The 17,729-nt window shown below is 33.9% G+C and overlaps 2 long non-coding RNA genes across 2 annotated transcripts; one reads left to right on the forward strand and one right to left on the reverse strand.

The window, feature by feature from the left end:
* Positions 1–4,081: 4,081 nt before the first annotated feature.
* Positions 4,082–6,261, forward strand: LOC108218038 (uncharacterized). The gene is made up of 3 exons (XR_001806278.2): positions 4,082–4,158; positions 4,258–4,315; positions 5,644–6,261. It is a non-coding gene; the product is annotated as an uncharacterized LOC108218038 (long non-coding RNA).
* Positions 6,262–8,267: 2,006 nt separating this feature from the next.
* LOC135151967 (uncharacterized) lies at positions 8,268–9,703 on the reverse strand. The gene is made up of 2 exons (XR_010290974.1): positions 9,400–9,703; positions 8,268–8,755 (listed from the first exon to the last, which is right to left on the reverse strand). It is a non-coding gene; the product is annotated as an uncharacterized LOC135151967 (long non-coding RNA).
* Positions 9,704–17,729: the final 8,026 nt, after the last annotated feature.

Below are 17,729 nucleotides of genomic sequence, written 5' to 3' on the forward strand. Positions count from 1 at the left end.
CACAACATGCTCTCTTAAGAAATGGTACTTGATGTCAATATGCTTGGTTTTGAATGTTGCACGGGATTCTCGGTTATAAAAATAGCACTCGTATTGTCACAAAATATTGAAATTTTTGAGAGGCTTAAGCCATAATCAAGTAATTGATTTCTCATCCACAATATTTGTGCACAACAGCTGCCAGCTGCAATGTACTCAGCCTCAGCTGTAGAGGTTAAAAGTGAGTGCTGCTTCTTGCTAAACCAAGAAATTAGTCTATCTCCAAGAAATTGACATGAATCAGATGTGCTTTTTCTAATATTTCCACATCCTGCAAAATCTGCATGTGAATAACCAATTAGATCAAATCCAGAGTCTTTAGGGGTACCAAATACTAAGATTTGGAGTACCCTTAAGATATCTGAATATTCTTTTGATGGCAATCATATGAGACTCCTTAGGATCTGCTTGAAATCTAGCACATAGACATGTAGAAAACATAATATCAGGTCTGCTAACTGTCAAATATAAGAGAGATCCAACCAAACCTTTATAATTACAAATATCCTAAGATTTCTCATTAGGATTAATTTTAATTTAGTGGCTGTTTCCATGAGAGTTTTTGCTTCTTTATAATCTATTACCGTCTTTTACTTCTTTAACTTGTAAACCAAGAAAGTAGGTGAGCTCTCCCATATTCACTTCCTTCATCTTTTAAAACTCAAGAGAAGGATGTTAGTTAGCTAGAGGTGATATTTACACCTTTGAGGATGAAAATCTTTTGTAAGAAAATAAAATAAGTACTTATTTGTTCACAAAGCTAAATAAACCCAAATAAAAAAACACGGGAAATTTTGTGTATACAAGATAAAAAATCCACACAAGCAGTGGAATCTCATTATAAACACATCACTGGTAATACATATATGATTTTATTGGTTGCATCCCACATATAGTTATTGCAATTAAAATCGGGTCAGGTATGAGAATATATATATTATCGTACTCTTTTTTGGGGTCATCCCAATTTAAAATGAATTATATATGTTTATATCATGGTCTAAATTGGACCTAGCCCAAAAAATAACTGAAATAATACCTATAAATAAACCTAAAATCCCCTGCCAATCGCCTCTGCCAACAGAGGCCGGTCTCCATTCTGGGTTGTGCTACCAAGTAGACATTTGCTCTTTTGACTCTCAAATACATATCTAGTCATAACAGATATGTGACTCTATATTCAAGATATTTAACATTTTTTCGATCTTATATGTAAAAATAAATTATATCATGATTCATTTTCTTGTACAAGTGTGATGGTGCTATGGGAAAGTTAATAGACAATGAAGAATATGCTACAATTATTTGCCGGGTATGGATTTTGATATTTTTTATTTTATTTATTATATAGTTTAATACATTATCCACACGTAATACTTTAATTCTATTCAAGTTCTGATTGTATGATTCAATCATTTTAGATAATTAGATTACACATTGAGTCTGATCAAACTTGTCTCTTATATTTTTGTTATGTAGTTTTTGATTTCTCGTTTGTAGCTCTTATATATTTGAATTCATCATCAACTTAATTTGGGGACTTAAAGATGTTATTCAGTGAATTGTTGAGAGAACCTAAGGTTTTAATCTTGATGTATTTTTTTGGTTTGTAATTTTAGAAAGTTTATTTTCTATGTTGAAGATGAAAATATCCTCAAGCTTGTCAACTTTGACCTCAAGTTGTAGTATGTTAACAGTGTTGTAGTTAAGTATTCTAATGCGAGAAATGTAGCTGAAGGGGAATGTAAATTAAATGCGGAATATTGTTTTTATTGACAATGTGTAAATCATTCATCAACAAATAAATACTTTTTAAGCCACGTTTTGATGGTTAATACTTGACACTCACTGAAATACAATATAGTACACTAATTACTTACTATTAACTATCATGATTGTGTTTCTCCTCTGCAGGTACTATTCAGCGAATTTAGATATTTACTAGAAAGCATCTTGAATACCTCAAATGAACAATATGCATGACATCTTAATGTACTTTTCCATTCGCCTTGTTCGAATCAATGCAAGATCAAGCTTCTCAATGTAATTGGTAGTGAAGACAATGATTCTTTTACTACCACAAGCTAAGCAAAAACCATCAATGAAATTCAAGTGCATAGAAAAATGACTTTGGTAGTCTTTTAATCCTTCCCCTTATTGGCCATCGCCTTTTTAAACTTGTCTTTTGCATCCTTACTTTCCTCTTTCTTCTCCTTTTTGTTCCTTTGCCCTCATAGATCGAGAGAACAGTCAATGCCTTGATAATATTATCGATTTGCCTGAAGTATTTATCAACAGTTTCCTCAATTTTGTGTTGTTCTCGACATATGTCAATTCGAGATCATACACATTACTCTAGCAAATTATCCATCACCGTAACTCCATGACTCTTTACTTTACAACTCCATGTCTCTTGACTTTACAAGTACATGTAAATCCTGTCTTGTAGGCCTAGAAATAGACCATATACTTCACCTTGTAAGATAAACAAGATTAATCAAATATATTATTCTCTCTGCTCTCTATATGCTCTCTATATAGAGTAATTTTTATTTAATAAATTTACAATTTTTGAAAAAACATTTAACGAAAAAAATTAGGAGGGACATAAAAATAATAAAATGTAAAGAATTGGATGTGACCAACCGAGTACAATATATAAGACTTTATCCTTTTTCTCATGCGGCTTAGCTTTTATTACAGGTACTTTCGATCATGACCGTTGGCTAGTTTATCCAAATTTGTGACAGAAACATGTTAACTTGCACACAATTCATACACACCCACTTCATATACACCACAAACAACAGAGTCCAGCTTTGCTTCTCTTTTCCCACTATTTCTCCTCCCTCCGACGTCGTTGCAACCGCCAACGAAACCCACCACCGCCGTCGAACTTCGCCGACGTGGTGGCATTTTGCCTCTCCGACCGTCGCCCCTCAACCAACACCTTCAACCCATTTAATCCACCTTCAATTTATCGAATATCAAAAAAAATTCACAAACCCCCAAATCTTATTATGAACCCTAGTTTTTTTTGTCATATACATATGTGTGCATTATGACTCAAACCAACACAATAAACACAAGAATGCAATATTCTCCTAAATATTCATACAATTTACTACTAAAAGATTGTATTTTTAACCTACGAATCTTACCTTCTTGATTCACAATGATTACATATATTGTAACAAATCAAGTGGGTGAAAACTATTTAAACACTTACCAAACCCAACCCACTTTCTTGGGTGCATATAAGACAACCCCAACTAATACTACCATCTCATTCAAGATTTTAGAGATAGAAGATTAAAATAAGAAATCTTACCTCAGTGATGAATAGCACCTTGAAATTCCAAGCAAATCTTTTCCTTCCCACTTAATTTCTCCTTCAAAATCTAGCTTAAACCCCCCCACCCCAAATCCCCCCCCCCCCAATCTTCACTCGCTTCTTACAAATTTCTACTCTCTCTCTCTGATTAAGCTTTAGCTACTTGTTTTATTTTATTTATTATTAAATATTTTTCATTTTCTTAAACTAGCTTAATCCATATGACAATATAATTTTCTTAAACTAGCTTTTCCGTATGACAATAAAATTCTCTCGTGTAGTATAAATAAAATTTCTAGAGCTACACTAACACCCTGACCACTATTATTTTATTATTATACTATAAATAGAGCTCAACATTATTTAGTCCCATAATTTAACAAAAAGTTTTGCATACTCATATTCTCGGCCGGTGTTACAATTTTTATTTTTTTTGTTTAGCAATATTTCTAAATATGGGACAACATGCACATTATGTTCTACAACATTATCATTGTACTTAGAAGGCGAGACATGGTTTTCTTGGTTGCATTCGTATGTAGTTTTTGCAATTGAATTTGGGTCATGTATGAGAACATATATTCTATTATACTCTTTTTTGGGCCACCCCAATTAAAAATAAATTTTGTTTATATCATGGTCTATATTGGACCAAGCCCAATAGAATATAACCTAAATACTACCTATAAATTAAACACATACGAGACACCCATCTCCTTTGCCAAAGGGAGGCCAGCCTCCAACCTCGTCTATGCTAAACCCTAAACTACCAAATAGAGATCCAGGTAAGAGATATGTGACTCTCTCTATATTCAAGATAATCAACATTTATTTGATCTTTTATGTAAAAATAAATTGTATCATGATTTTTTTTTCTTGTGCAGTGATGGTGCAGTTGGAAACTTGATAGACAATGAAGATTATGCTCCAATTCATTTTTGGGTATGGATATGAAATATTTTATAATTGGTTTGTTATCCATGATTATGTAAACTATTTTTTCTTGCCTTATGCCAATGAATGACTTTTCACAAGAAACTGAGTAAGAATTATACTCCTTCGGTCTATATACATGTCGCTTTTGACTTTTGACTAGTTAAATTGACTATACTTTGATTGAAATTTATATGTATTACATAATTGGAAAAAGAATTAAAAAAAATAATCGAAAAGTAAATCTAGTCTATTTTAATATGTAACTTTCTATTTTCTAAAACAAGAAATAAATATATTTTAATAATTGGTCAAAAATTAGTCAATTTGACTACATGTAAATTGATTGAAGCTTTTTTAGATTATCCATGTGTTATACTTTGATTTTATTCAAATTGTGAATGTATGATTGAATCTTTTTTAGATAATTAGATTACACATTGAGTACCATCCACCTTCTCTGTTATATTTTTGTTATGTATTTTTTGAATTTTTGTTTGCATCTCTTATATATGTGAATTCATCATTAACTAAATTGGGGCACTTTTAAGATGTTATTTAGTGAATTGTTGTGAGAAAACCAAAATACCATGTGTTACTTACATACCCAAGGTCTCAATCTTACTATATTTTTGTGGTTGTAACGATAGAAAGTTTATTTTCTATGTAGAAGATGAGAATATCTTGTCAACTTTAACCTAAGTGATACTATGTTAACAAGATGTAGTAAAATATTTTAAAGCCGTAAATGTAGCTTATGGGGAAAGTAAATTAAATAGTGATTTTTTTAATTCTCAAAGTGGTAATCATGCATCAATTATATAAACTCTCAAACTTGTCCGTGCTTGGCACACGGTAACGTTTAATTTCTAATATTTAAGTAATTGATTTTAATATGTTTATTATTGTGATATAGACTAATAAAAATACAATATAGTAGGATGTTAGTGTTTCGTACATGGGTCATGTTTGTAGTTTTATCCCTAACCGATTGTTTTTATTTGTAGACCGTCAACTAATATCTTTGCAGATTGTTACATGTTTTTAGTTGTAACGTCCTCAAAATTAAATTCATAGACTAATACAATTATTTTTATTTTACAATATAATTAAAAAAATTTAAAGTGATATGAACTATAGTTGTTATACTTTGGGTTAAAATCTAATATTTGATATAAAATCTAACAAATATCTTTGTTCATCTTTTTTAAATTAAAATTTTATATTTATTTATATTTTCAGTCATATTATGTTAATGTTTATATGTACACATATCCTTACTATTATGATATTTATTCTAAATTATGAGCTTTATAAGACCTCTGTTTTCTCTCTAGGAGTAACATGGAAGGCTGCTGCTTCCTTTTGTCAGATGAAACCAAAGTGGATGCGATTTTGTACCTATTTATCTTTATCAGTCTACCGGTATTAGTCAAAAACTTCAATTTAGCAGAAAGGAGTCTTTTGAAGTTTGGAGGCGCCCAATATTGTTTCTCTACATATGTACCAATAATAGTCTTATTAGAACCAACAGGTTCAAGTTGGTTATTGCTTTCATAATAAGATTGTCCAATCTTATAATAGATCACTTAGAACTACCAATCTGTGGAGGGGAACCCATAAAAACTGCAAGAGGCTGCGCATCGAGAAGTTCTTCATCGCTCTGATCTAAATGAGCAACCGTCATAGAATTTGTTGGATAAATTTAACTCTTGTGTTTTGAGGAATATTCTGGAAGGCTGCATATATATATTCATTGAACCTGAAAATGTATTTGTTTTAGATTCATAAAGAAATATGTAAAGACTCACATTGATTGTGATTCATGGAACTCAAAAGTTTGTAACCTCTTGATGATCTGAACTCTCCTACTATATATGGAGAAGTTTGTAATATCTTTTAATATATCAGACCAACAAAATATTCCGAGAAAAAATAGTTTTACTATTCCTTTTTATGTTCTGTTCTATATTTTATATACTTAAACTATACTAGAATCCTATATACAAAACCATCAAATTAGTATCAGAGTCATAACCTACAAGATGAATAACTCCTTTGCTGTTCCAAAACTTACCAAAGAGAATTATGGACGTATCCGCATGAAGGCTTTGCTAGGATCACAGGAAGCATGGGAAATTGTTGATAAGGGTTATGATTAACCTGAGAATGAGGGAGCCTTGAATCAGGCTCAGAAAAACAATCTACTGAAAGCAAACAATCTACTGAAAGCACGGAAACAAGATCAACAGGCTGCTTTGTCAATTATACACATGGGCTTAGCTGAAGCCATGTTTGAAAAGGTGGCATGAGAAACAAAAGCAAAGGAGGTCTGGGAAATTCTGCACAACAATTTTAAAGGTGTTGATAAAGTAAAAAGGTACGATTAAGACCCTAGGTGGTGAATTTGAATCGTTACACATTATTTCACAAGGGTTTCATCAGTTGTAAACCAAATGAAAAACTATGGAGAAAAAATTGAAGATGCTTGTGTCAATAAACAAATATTGAGATCTTTGAATACAAAATTGTAACTTGTTGGAATCTCTATTGAAGAATCAAATGATACGGAAACCATGACCACTGATCAACTCATGGGATCATTACAATCATATTCAGAAAGAATATTGTTAAAAAAAGGAAGAGACAGAATCTTAGGTGTTAAAAACTAATGCCTCTGTTGAAGACAAAGATACGATGCTGTATTCACATCACACTAGAGGGAGAGGTCGTGGACGTGCAAATCAAAATTTTAACCGAGGAAGAGGACGTGGATATGTAAGCAATAGATTTGAAGGAAGAGAGCAGACAAATCAACTAAACTGGCGAGGACAAGGACGTGGTCGCAGCAGAGGAGGAAGAACAAATTCTGGAAGAGGTGGCAGATTCATTGAATGTTATAATTTTGGAAAATTTGGTCACTTTGCCAAAGATTGTTGGTTTAACAAAAGGGTTGAAGAAAAGACAAACATAGCTGAAACAGGAGAGCAACAAGATGGAGTTTTGTTAAAGGCCTATAAAGATACTATTCCAGCAGAGGAGGTTCTTTGGTATCTTGACAGCGGTGCTAGCAATCATATGTGAGGACTCAAGCACGTCTTTACTGATTTAAAAGAAATCGATTCCGGATTTGTTTCTTTTGGACATTCATCAAAAATTGAGGTTAAAGGAAATGGTGAAATATGTTTTTCTCATAGGGATGGAAGAGAAGGCAGAATTGAAGATGTTTATTATGTTCTGGACATGAAGAACAATATTCTTAGCCTGGGATAACTACTTGAAAAAAGGTACTCAATTTTAATGGAAGGTAAAGTCATGATATTGAAGGACAAAAATGGCAGGACTATAGCACACATAGAGATGTCTCAAAATCGAATGTTCAAACTGAATTTGAAGAACATACAAGAGACATGTATGCAAGTAAAGATGGAGGACAAAGCAACCTTGTGGCAGAAGAGAACAATTTGGTTATGAAGGTTGCTTAGTGAATTAAGTTGTCCACAACAAAAATCTATTAAAGTTTGAATTGATAACAAGTCAGCAATAGAGCTTGCCAAAAATCCTGTACATCATGAAAGGAGCAAACACATTGATGTTAGATTTCATTTTATTCGTGAGCATGTGAAGGAGAAGAATGTGTATTTGCGTCATGTTGCTAGTCGTGATGAGATTGTGGATGTGCTGACCAAACCGCTGTCCGGAAATTTGTTTGATACATACAAAAGGTTGATGGGAATGAAAGATCGAAAAGAGTTAGTTTAAGGGAGGAATATGTTGGATAAAATTAACTCTTGTGTTCTGAGGAATATTCCGGAAGGCTACATATATATATTCATTGAACCTGAAAATGTATTTGTTTTAGATTCATAAAGAAATATGTAAAGACTCACATTGATTGTGATTCATGGAACTCAAAAGTTTGTAACCTCCTGATGATCTGAACTATCCTACTATATATGGAGAAGCTTGTAATATCTTTTAATATATCAGAACAACAAAATATTCCAAGAAAAAATAGTTTCACTATTCCTTTTTATGTTATGTTCTATATTTTATATACTTAAACTATACTAGAATCCTATATACAAAAACAACAGAATTATCATCATCTCTAGAGCTCTGGTGCATTGTTTTAAGTGCCAACCTAGCCTTCTCTCCAGAACCCCATCCATTGGCTATGACACTCATGTTCCTCAACTTGTCCTTGAGGTCCACATTTGAGCGCAGATACAACACACCCCGCTAAACTCTGGATCTTTAAGGATCGTACGCCACTTACCTGCACCATGCTTTTTGACACCAGCCTTAAGAGCAGCTTCTTCTTCTGAGGTCCATTTCTGCTTGGGGGCACCCATTGGTTACAGCTCAAATCTGCGCTCCAGCCTCCATTTAAGCAGGAAATTGATTTCTGCAATATTTTCTTGGCCTGCTCTTGTTTAAAACCTCGTCCTGCAGAGAAAATCACATAAGTTGTATAAAGGAATTTGGAAACAATGAGTCATAAAATTATCATTTTTCTTGCCAATCATAGCCATTAGATACATCTAATCTTTTATCTTGCATATAGTTAAAGACAAAAAATAATAACAAATATATTTAATAACTCATAATTTATAAATTTGTTAAAAAAGAAGGTGAGACTGGATCCAGAAGAACCTCCAATTTATAACCTGTAAAATATTCCAAATAATTACACACGATTGATTACTGATGTTGATTCGGTTTTCAAAAGAGTGAGCACGTTTTCTTTGCTATTTACAGCTGTTAGAATCATAGGACAACCTACATTTACTTGACTGATTAGTACATTGGACAAACATAAAGGTTCAAGAAAATAGATTGTAACATTATCAAAGAAGAATGAATACTTGTAATATATAGTTGTATCATCTACTTAATTGGATTAGTATCTTGATTGATCACATGTAATTTTATAAAGGGTTGGTATATATTAATTCTAAACTACCATCAATTGATAATACAATTACAGAACACAATCCGAAGAGTTTAACAGAATGAAGCATATGTCATATATAATTACAGAACACAATCCTAATTAACACATAATATGAGAGTCAATAAAATAGTGATACCTGTACAAACCGAGATGATTATGTTCCACTAATAATTCCACGTAGTTTTCATCACGAAGAAGATGCAAGCAGAAGATGTGTTTGAAATTCAAGTTGTTCTAGATGTGCAAATATCAGGCTGAAAATCAGGACGGAGAAATTGGAGAGTAATTAAACACTATCCACAGTAACTGAAACCCGATTTATGACCCAGATAGAATACGGGTTTAATCAAATAAAACGCAACTCTAGTACAAATTAGCAAATGGGTTAGGACCAAGTCAAGAATGGATAACCCACAGTGATAAAAGCCAAAAATGGACAAAAAAAATAACTGCAAGTTTTGGACCTCAAGGATGGGGTATGATCATTTACATCACCTTCTATGGAGTATTTACATCGAGCTAGCGCAAAATATTCTATAAAATCTCTGCAGTCCCTTATAAAAAGATCCACTTCCAACCAACGTTTTAGAACCAACCATCCGATTTTTTCTAAAGAACATCTGAAGAACAAATGTTCTTGATCTTCTTCGTCAAGCCAACACCATTGACAGCTGGAACCTATGTTAATCGAGCAATGTTTCAGAAGAGCTAGAGTAGATAAACGTTTATGACCACATTGCCACAAAAATCTTGATTCTAGGAGGAATTTTCAAATTCCATAGAGCATCCCATCCTTTTATTGTTTGATTGTTAAATAACATGGAGTCATATACTTTAAATACCCTGAAAGAAATTTTATAACCCCTCCAAATAAGTGAATCTTCCTTGGTGCACAGAGAGATCTCTCGAATCAAATCTTCAAGCACTCTCAAGTCCATTTTTTCCTGTCGAGACAAAGGGACTAGCCATAAGGAAGACAAGAGATTCTTCTGCCAAACAGTGTAAATATGTTCAAGGGAGATCTCTTTGCAATTGATTTTCTGATACAAATCCTTAAACCAGAAATTAAGCTTCCGTAATTAAGGGGTTCCATCTGTCCAACCAGAACTCAATGTGTTCACGATTTCCAACCTCCCAACTAAAATATTCACTAGAACAGCCCATTAGAAAGCATCTAGTAGAGATACCAGTTACACTGCTAAGAACAGGAGATAGCTTTCCAGTTTATACCCTGTTCGCGATCCTCTCTGACTTTATATAGGAGTCAGGACCATATTTACCAGTGAGCACACGTCTCCACAAGCTATTCTTTTCTTTATTAAACTTGTACGTACCACCATTTCGAGAGCAATGCATCATTTTTTTTAGGCAAGAAAACCACACCTAAACCACCATGAAATTTGGAATCACATATTGTGAACCATTTTATTAGAGGCATCTGCCATCATGGTTGACTTTGGGAATCAAGTTCTTTCCAGAAGAAGCGTCGTTTTATAGAATCTACCGCCTCGATCACTCCCTTGGGAGCTTTGAAAACACTCAAATAATATACTGGAAAATATATAAAACTGCTTTGATAAGGATACCTCGACCTGCTTTGTTAAGAGAGTATGACTTCCAATGGCTAAGCTTAGTTCTGAATTTCTTAATAACTGGACACCAGAATTTTCGATTCGTTGGAGATGCGCCAACAGTACAGCCAACATATGTGAATGGCCAAGAATCACAATTACACCCTAAAATCTCAGCACATTCTCTCATCAAATGACTGTTAGGATTGCTCGCATAGAGAGTGCTTTTACAAAAATTAATCTCAAGTCCCATGAGCATTTGAAAAACGTAGATCACCATCTTTATGCCTTTACAAGATAATAGCGACTTATCAAAGAAGAGAATCGTGACATCCGCGTACTCGACATCCGAAAGTATATGACCATCCTTTAATTTTAGCCCCTGGAAAAAACCAAGATTCATAGCTTTGTCAAGAAGCAAGTGCAAAAATTCTCCAACCAAATTGAAAGAGCATGGGGGACAGCGGATCCCCTTGCCTAAGGCCTCTCGATATCTTGAATTCCTCCGAAAGACTACCATTCACAAGAACAGACATGCATGCAAGTACTTTCCAGTATAGACTGGATCCAACCAATCCATTTTGAACCAAAACCAAAAGCTTCCAAGATTTCAAAATGAAAAGGCCAATCGACCGAATCGAAGGCCTTTTCAAAATCTAATTTGAGGATCAGGCATTCTTTTTGCCTAGTTAGAAGACTAAGCACAATTTCTTGAACAATTAAGAAACTATCCATAATGCTTCAACCTTTAATGAAGGCTGATTGAACATCTGAAACAATCTTGGGGAGACATGAAATAAGTCTTAAAGCAAGAGTCTTCAAAAGAATTTTAATCACACAGTTAATCAGCTTATTGGCCTAAAATCTGAAACTTGCTGTGGAGAGTCTTTCTTGGGGATTGAACAGATGAAAGAGGAGTTAAGTCCGGTAGGCAGGAAACCTGTGTTGGCAAAAACCCTAGCCATTTCAACAATGTCTTTGTACATCACTGGCCACATCTTTTTCGAATAAGCAGTTGTAAAGCCATCTGGACCTGGCTTGTCTGAGCTCATTTAAGATAAAGCCATAAATAGTTCTTCCGCAGAGAAATCTTTTTCTATTGACACGCCATTTCTGAAGAAAGCTTGGCGGAAACTATATCTCCAATCTCATAATTAATTCCTTCAAACTTCCTGTTGAAGAAAGAGTTGAAGTGACAATAAAAAGCCTCTCTAATATCTGGAGGATCTTGACACCATTTATTCTGGAAGAAGAGATACCATGAATATGGCCCTTCTTCAATCTATACTGCACCATCTTCTGAAAAAATTTAGAATTACTTTCACCGTAGGATTCCCATTTAATCCGAGATTTTTGCTTGATGATGGAATGCTCTACATAAGCCATTCTCAGAAGATCCGAGATTTTTGCTTGATGATGGAATCTTGATGACGTGCTTAATGACTTCAGAACAAAACATCTTTATTATATGATACTCAAAATAAAATGCAATCCTTTGCAGCATGCTACTAATCGTCCTGTTGTAAACTCATCACATAGTCCCCCACCCAAAAAATAATAATAATAATTAAAAAACAGTTTCCCCGGTGCAAGACTTGAAAGATTATAGACCGTCACAAACTAATCAGTCGTACATAGTACCAACATTTTCTTAAAACCCCAATTTGGTCATAAGCTTCACGACACTCGAAATGCACAACATTTAGCAAATTGAATTGAATCAGTGATGTACCACAAACTTTTGTTCCGCAAAATCAACAAAATATACATTAACAACAAAGAATTAGCACCAAACACTGACATGCAACCCCTTCTTTGTCCAATCACAAAAAAACCACAATCGCCCCTAATCAAATCGCCGAATGCTAATCGAAAACACAGTGAGAGATAAAAAAACTTTTGTCATAAACAGATAATACCTTAAAATCGACATGCAGAACACAATTACAAGATAATATCGGACAAGGCAAAAGTGCAGTACTTGGACTATATTTCGACTCGGTACTCATCGGTGCGGCACTTGTTTGTACAGGACAAGTCAATGTTCTCTGAAGAACAAAGAAATCGCTCTGAATAAGAAAGAGAGTACTCGGATTCTGTGTTTTGCTTGCTTCGTAACGGCAGATTTGCACAAGAGAGTTGTTTGCGGGATTTTGATAACCGCTCAATCGGGATTGCAGTATACACCCATTACGTATTTTCCTTTTTTATTTTTAACAAGTATCAAAAAAATCTATTAGCGCGGATATAACGTGGATCGTTGGATTTTGTTTCCATCCAACGGCTATAAGGGTGGTCTCCAAGACTCCACAATGTTTTGTCCCCCAAGGAACTCCTCTCTCTCCCTCTCTCCCTCTCTCTCTCTCTCTATATATATATATACATATATTAATCCAATACAATTAAATTACTAAAGTAATGACAAAATATATATCAATGCAATTAGAGAATGAGAAAAGTTGTGGGGCATGGACCCGAGGTGTGCCTAAATGTGGTGGGGCCTAGTGGGAATGAGATGAGGCCATATTTGGAGTGTTGGGCTCTCTACAGCCTGTTTGGAGTATGCCCACGCCCCACCCCGACCCTAGGCTCTACCGAGCTCCATCTAGGCCCACCTTGAGATCCATCTCTCCCCGTAAAGTCCTAGCCATTCTACTAAATTGCATTCATTTGCATTTTAGTGGCTTATATTAGAGTGGGACATTATATATATATATATATATATATATATATATATAAAATCTTACTCCAATACAAACTCCTGCTAGAATGGATATTTAATGCGTTTTTGCTCCTCTAGCTTTAATAAACTGACTGGGATTGTATGAATGACATATTAGTGGTATACAACAAATGCATGACAACACATATAACTGTATGAGTTACAAAATTTAAAACTCAAATCGGAGTCATTGTCACTTTGGATAACAGATACTTATTAAATAGACCTATAAGTTTATTCTCTAAATTATGAGAATAAATAGATAAGGATGTGGAATATAACGGTATTACGTATATAAATATGTGCCTCAAATAGTTTGCCTCTAAGCATTTCATCTTTGCATGTAAAAAAAATGTGTTTCATTGATCTGTGTCATATTGTAAATGCTAGCTAGTATGAAAACAAGCATTTTTAATTTCTTTTCTTACATGGTAGTAGAGAGACAAAGAATACACCTAGGAAGTATCTTTTCAATCTGGAATGAAGTCTCCATCCTTGGTGCATTGGGGGAATTTTTCTCAACTCCTGCCTTACAAATCCTTTTTTGTCCATAACATTCTCAGAGTTCGAAAAGAACTCAACCAAGGTGTCTTCGTGCTCATGAAAATGTGGGAATAAAGAATTAGAACTTTAAGACCTCGATGTCGTCCGTAACAAGATTGTCAGAAAAATATGCAGAGATCCGAGTTTTATGCCTCCTAAACATACTAGATATCAATTTATTTTCTGATAATTTAACTAATTATGACATGACATAACTCCATCCTTCCTCAATTTCATTTGGTGAAGAGTATTATGAATAAATCACAAACTTCAATTTGGCCATAAAAACTTTATCCAACGTAGGTTTAGGACCAATCAAGAAAAGAAGGATTTTAAAGCTGGAGAACTTGTGTAAATCAATTGAGATAATTGAAATAAAAAAAATAACTAACGACGTCCAATCGCACACAACCAGTCTCTCTGGCCTCGTCGGAGCCCGATCTACGCGTCCGCTGTGGTGGTTTCGCGAGTTTCAGCTCGAAATTTTCTGGCCAAATTCCGAAGACCTCTCCCTCACTTCTCTATGCTTTCTCCCTCGTTATTCCTCTTCCTCCCTCTGTTTTCTATCGAGCATCACAAATCTCTCCCCTCTCTCGTCTCTCTCCCCTTTGACCTCACCTCCACCGCGTTGCCACCGTCGGAGGTGGCGACGGCTCGTCTTTTCCACTGCCAAACGCATACACACAAGTCACACACACCCACTTCATACACACCACAAACAACAGAGCCCATACCCGATCTTCACTTCTCTTTTCCCACTATTTCTCCTCTATCCGACGCCGTTGCAACCGCCAACAAAACCCACCACCGTAGTCGGACTTCACGGACATGGTAGTCTTTTGCCTCTCCGACCGTCTCCTCTCAACCAACAACTTCAACCCATTTAATCACCCTCAATTTATCAAAGATCAAAAAAATTCAAAAACCCCCAAATCTTATTATCAACCCTAGTTTTTTTGTCATATACATATGTGTGCACTATGACTCACACCAACACAATAAAAAGAAGAATGCAATATTCTGCTAAATATTCATACAATTTACTACTAAAAGATTTTATTTTTATCCTACAAAACTTACCTTCTTGATTTAGAGATCATTGATGGACAGATGAATTAGCGACAAAGAGGTTTTTGAGTGTTATGGCCGTATGCTTTGACGAAGAGGCTCAGATCTTTCATTGACAGGTGAATTCGCCATAAAGGTGAGTCCCATATGTTAGCAACCATGGGCTCATGTACTATTTACATATATCTCACACAATACTTTGTCTTGCACTGAGTCGGGTGTCTGCGGAGGTGTCTGCGCGTACACAGCCTCCCTATTCTTTAGAGTAGGGGCATGGTTTGTGTACATTTTACCCTTCCGAGAGTGTTGTTTGGTTTTGTTTGGTTTACATATATAGCAACTAATCAAGTTGGTGAAAACTATTTAAACACTTACCAAACCCTCCCCACTTTCATGGGTGCATTTAAGATAACCCCAACTAATACTACCATCTAATTCAAGATTTTAGAGATAGAAGATAAAAATAAGAAATCTTACCTTAGTGATGATTAGCACCTTGAAATTCCAAGCAAATCTTTTCCTTCCCACTTAGTTTCTCCTTCAAAATCTAGCTTGAATCCCCACCCCTCCAAGAATCTTGACTAGCTTCTTAAAAATTTCTACTCTCTCTAATTAGGCTTTAGCTACTTCTTTTATTTTTTTGTTTTATTAAATCTTTTTCATTTTCTTAAACTTACTCAATCTAGTTCTTTCTAATAAAATATCAAGAGTTGCCAAAAATATCTCTTTCTCAAGAAAATATCTTCGTCTTAGCAAAATATCTTTAGCCATAATATCTCCTCTTTTTTATATTTTATTCATATTTTAATTCCTTTATATTTATTTACTTGTAGTTCGGTTTTCAAGGATTCTCATTTTTAGATAATTTTAGAGATTATTTATATGACAACATATTTATGACTAACATATTCTTTTATAAATAATTCTCTACTTTAATTATTTATTGCCTTGTCGCTTAATATTATTATTCTCATAATCTCGTGTTTCCGCATGACAGTAAAATTTTCTCGTGTACTATAAATAAAATTCTAGAGCTGCACTTACAAGCTGGCCACTATTATTTATTTATTATATTATAAATTAGATCTCATAATTATTTAGTCACATAATTTAACATAAAAAGTTTTACATACCCATATTCTTGGCCAGTGTTACAACTTTATCCGTGCAAAAGGTCCAATTTGTATGGAGTCGACAAAGTTTTGGAGTATTGGAGTCGAAAACTGGATAAAATATAATCTTAGTTGTTTTAATTTTAATTTTTTTTGTTTATCAATATTTGTAAATATTAGACAACATGCACATTATGTTCTACAACATTATCATTATAATTAAAAGGTAAGACATGTTTTCTTGGTTGCATTCACATGTACTTTTTGTAATTGAATTTGGGCCAGGTATGAGTACATATATTATGTTATACTCTTTTTTGGGCCACCCCAATTTCAAATATTTTTTTTATATTATGTTCTATATTGGACCAGGCCCAATAGAAATTAACCTAAATACTACCTATAAATAAAACACAAACCAGCCACCAATCTCCTTTACCAATGGAGGCCAACCTCCAACCTCCATTAGCGTCTATGCTAAACCAGACTATCAAATACAGATCTAGGTAAGAGATATCTGACTCTCTCTATGTTCAATATAATCAACATATATATCATCTTTTATGTAAAAATAAATTGTACCATGATTGTTTTTCTTTTGCAAGTGATGGTGCAATTGGAAACTTGATAGACAATGAAGAATATGCTCCCATTCATTTTCAGGTATGGATATGAAATATTTTTTAATTCGTTTATTATCCATGATTATGTAAACTATTTTATCTTGCCTAATACCAATGAATGACTTTTCACAAGAAACTGGGTAAGAATTATATAGTTTTATTTTCTTGCTCCAGGGCCTTTGAGTATTTGGATCCGAATTGAAACGAATATCTTTCTGAGGGCAAGGCGATGGATCCAAAAGGTTTTAGTAATAACGAGTCTCCAAAGGTTTTAGTAATACCGAGTCTCAAGTCAGAAATTGAATTCTCTATGCTTGACTATGTAATACATAATGATTCATCAATACATGATGGGTTTATATGCATTGAAATGTGTTTGTCATATGAAAAAGGATAGGTAGATTGAAATTCTAGTGTGAAAAGGAGTGAAAATGATGATTACCAAATTGTGGCTTGCACTCATCCATTTGTTTTTTCAAAAAAATATTTTAATGACTAAAAATTCTTGTGCGGGTAATAAATTTGATGTGTCACATGGTCCCTCTCCCCTAATAAATGATATAAAAGAGAGTTGTGATAAAATAAATCAAGACTTTAACACTAATGAAAGTTAAATTTAATCATTGAGGCAGCAAGTTGAAGTTTAAAATAATGGGAGCAACAATGCAACAACACTTTAACAACAATTGTCATGAATTTTGAAATCAAGAAGTTTGATTTTGTCACTATAGTAATGCTACAAAAACAGTATCAATTGTCTGGAAAATTTGAAGAAAATGAAATAATTTTTTTTAACTTTACCTTGCTATTATTGTTCTACAGTAGAG

Source organism: Daucus carota, chromosome 4 (genome assembly GCF_001625215.2).
Source record: "Daucus carota subsp. sativus chromosome 4, DH1 v3.0, whole genome shotgun sequence".
Taxonomy (NCBI): domain Eukaryota; kingdom Viridiplantae; phylum Streptophyta; class Magnoliopsida; order Apiales; family Apiaceae; genus Daucus; species Daucus carota.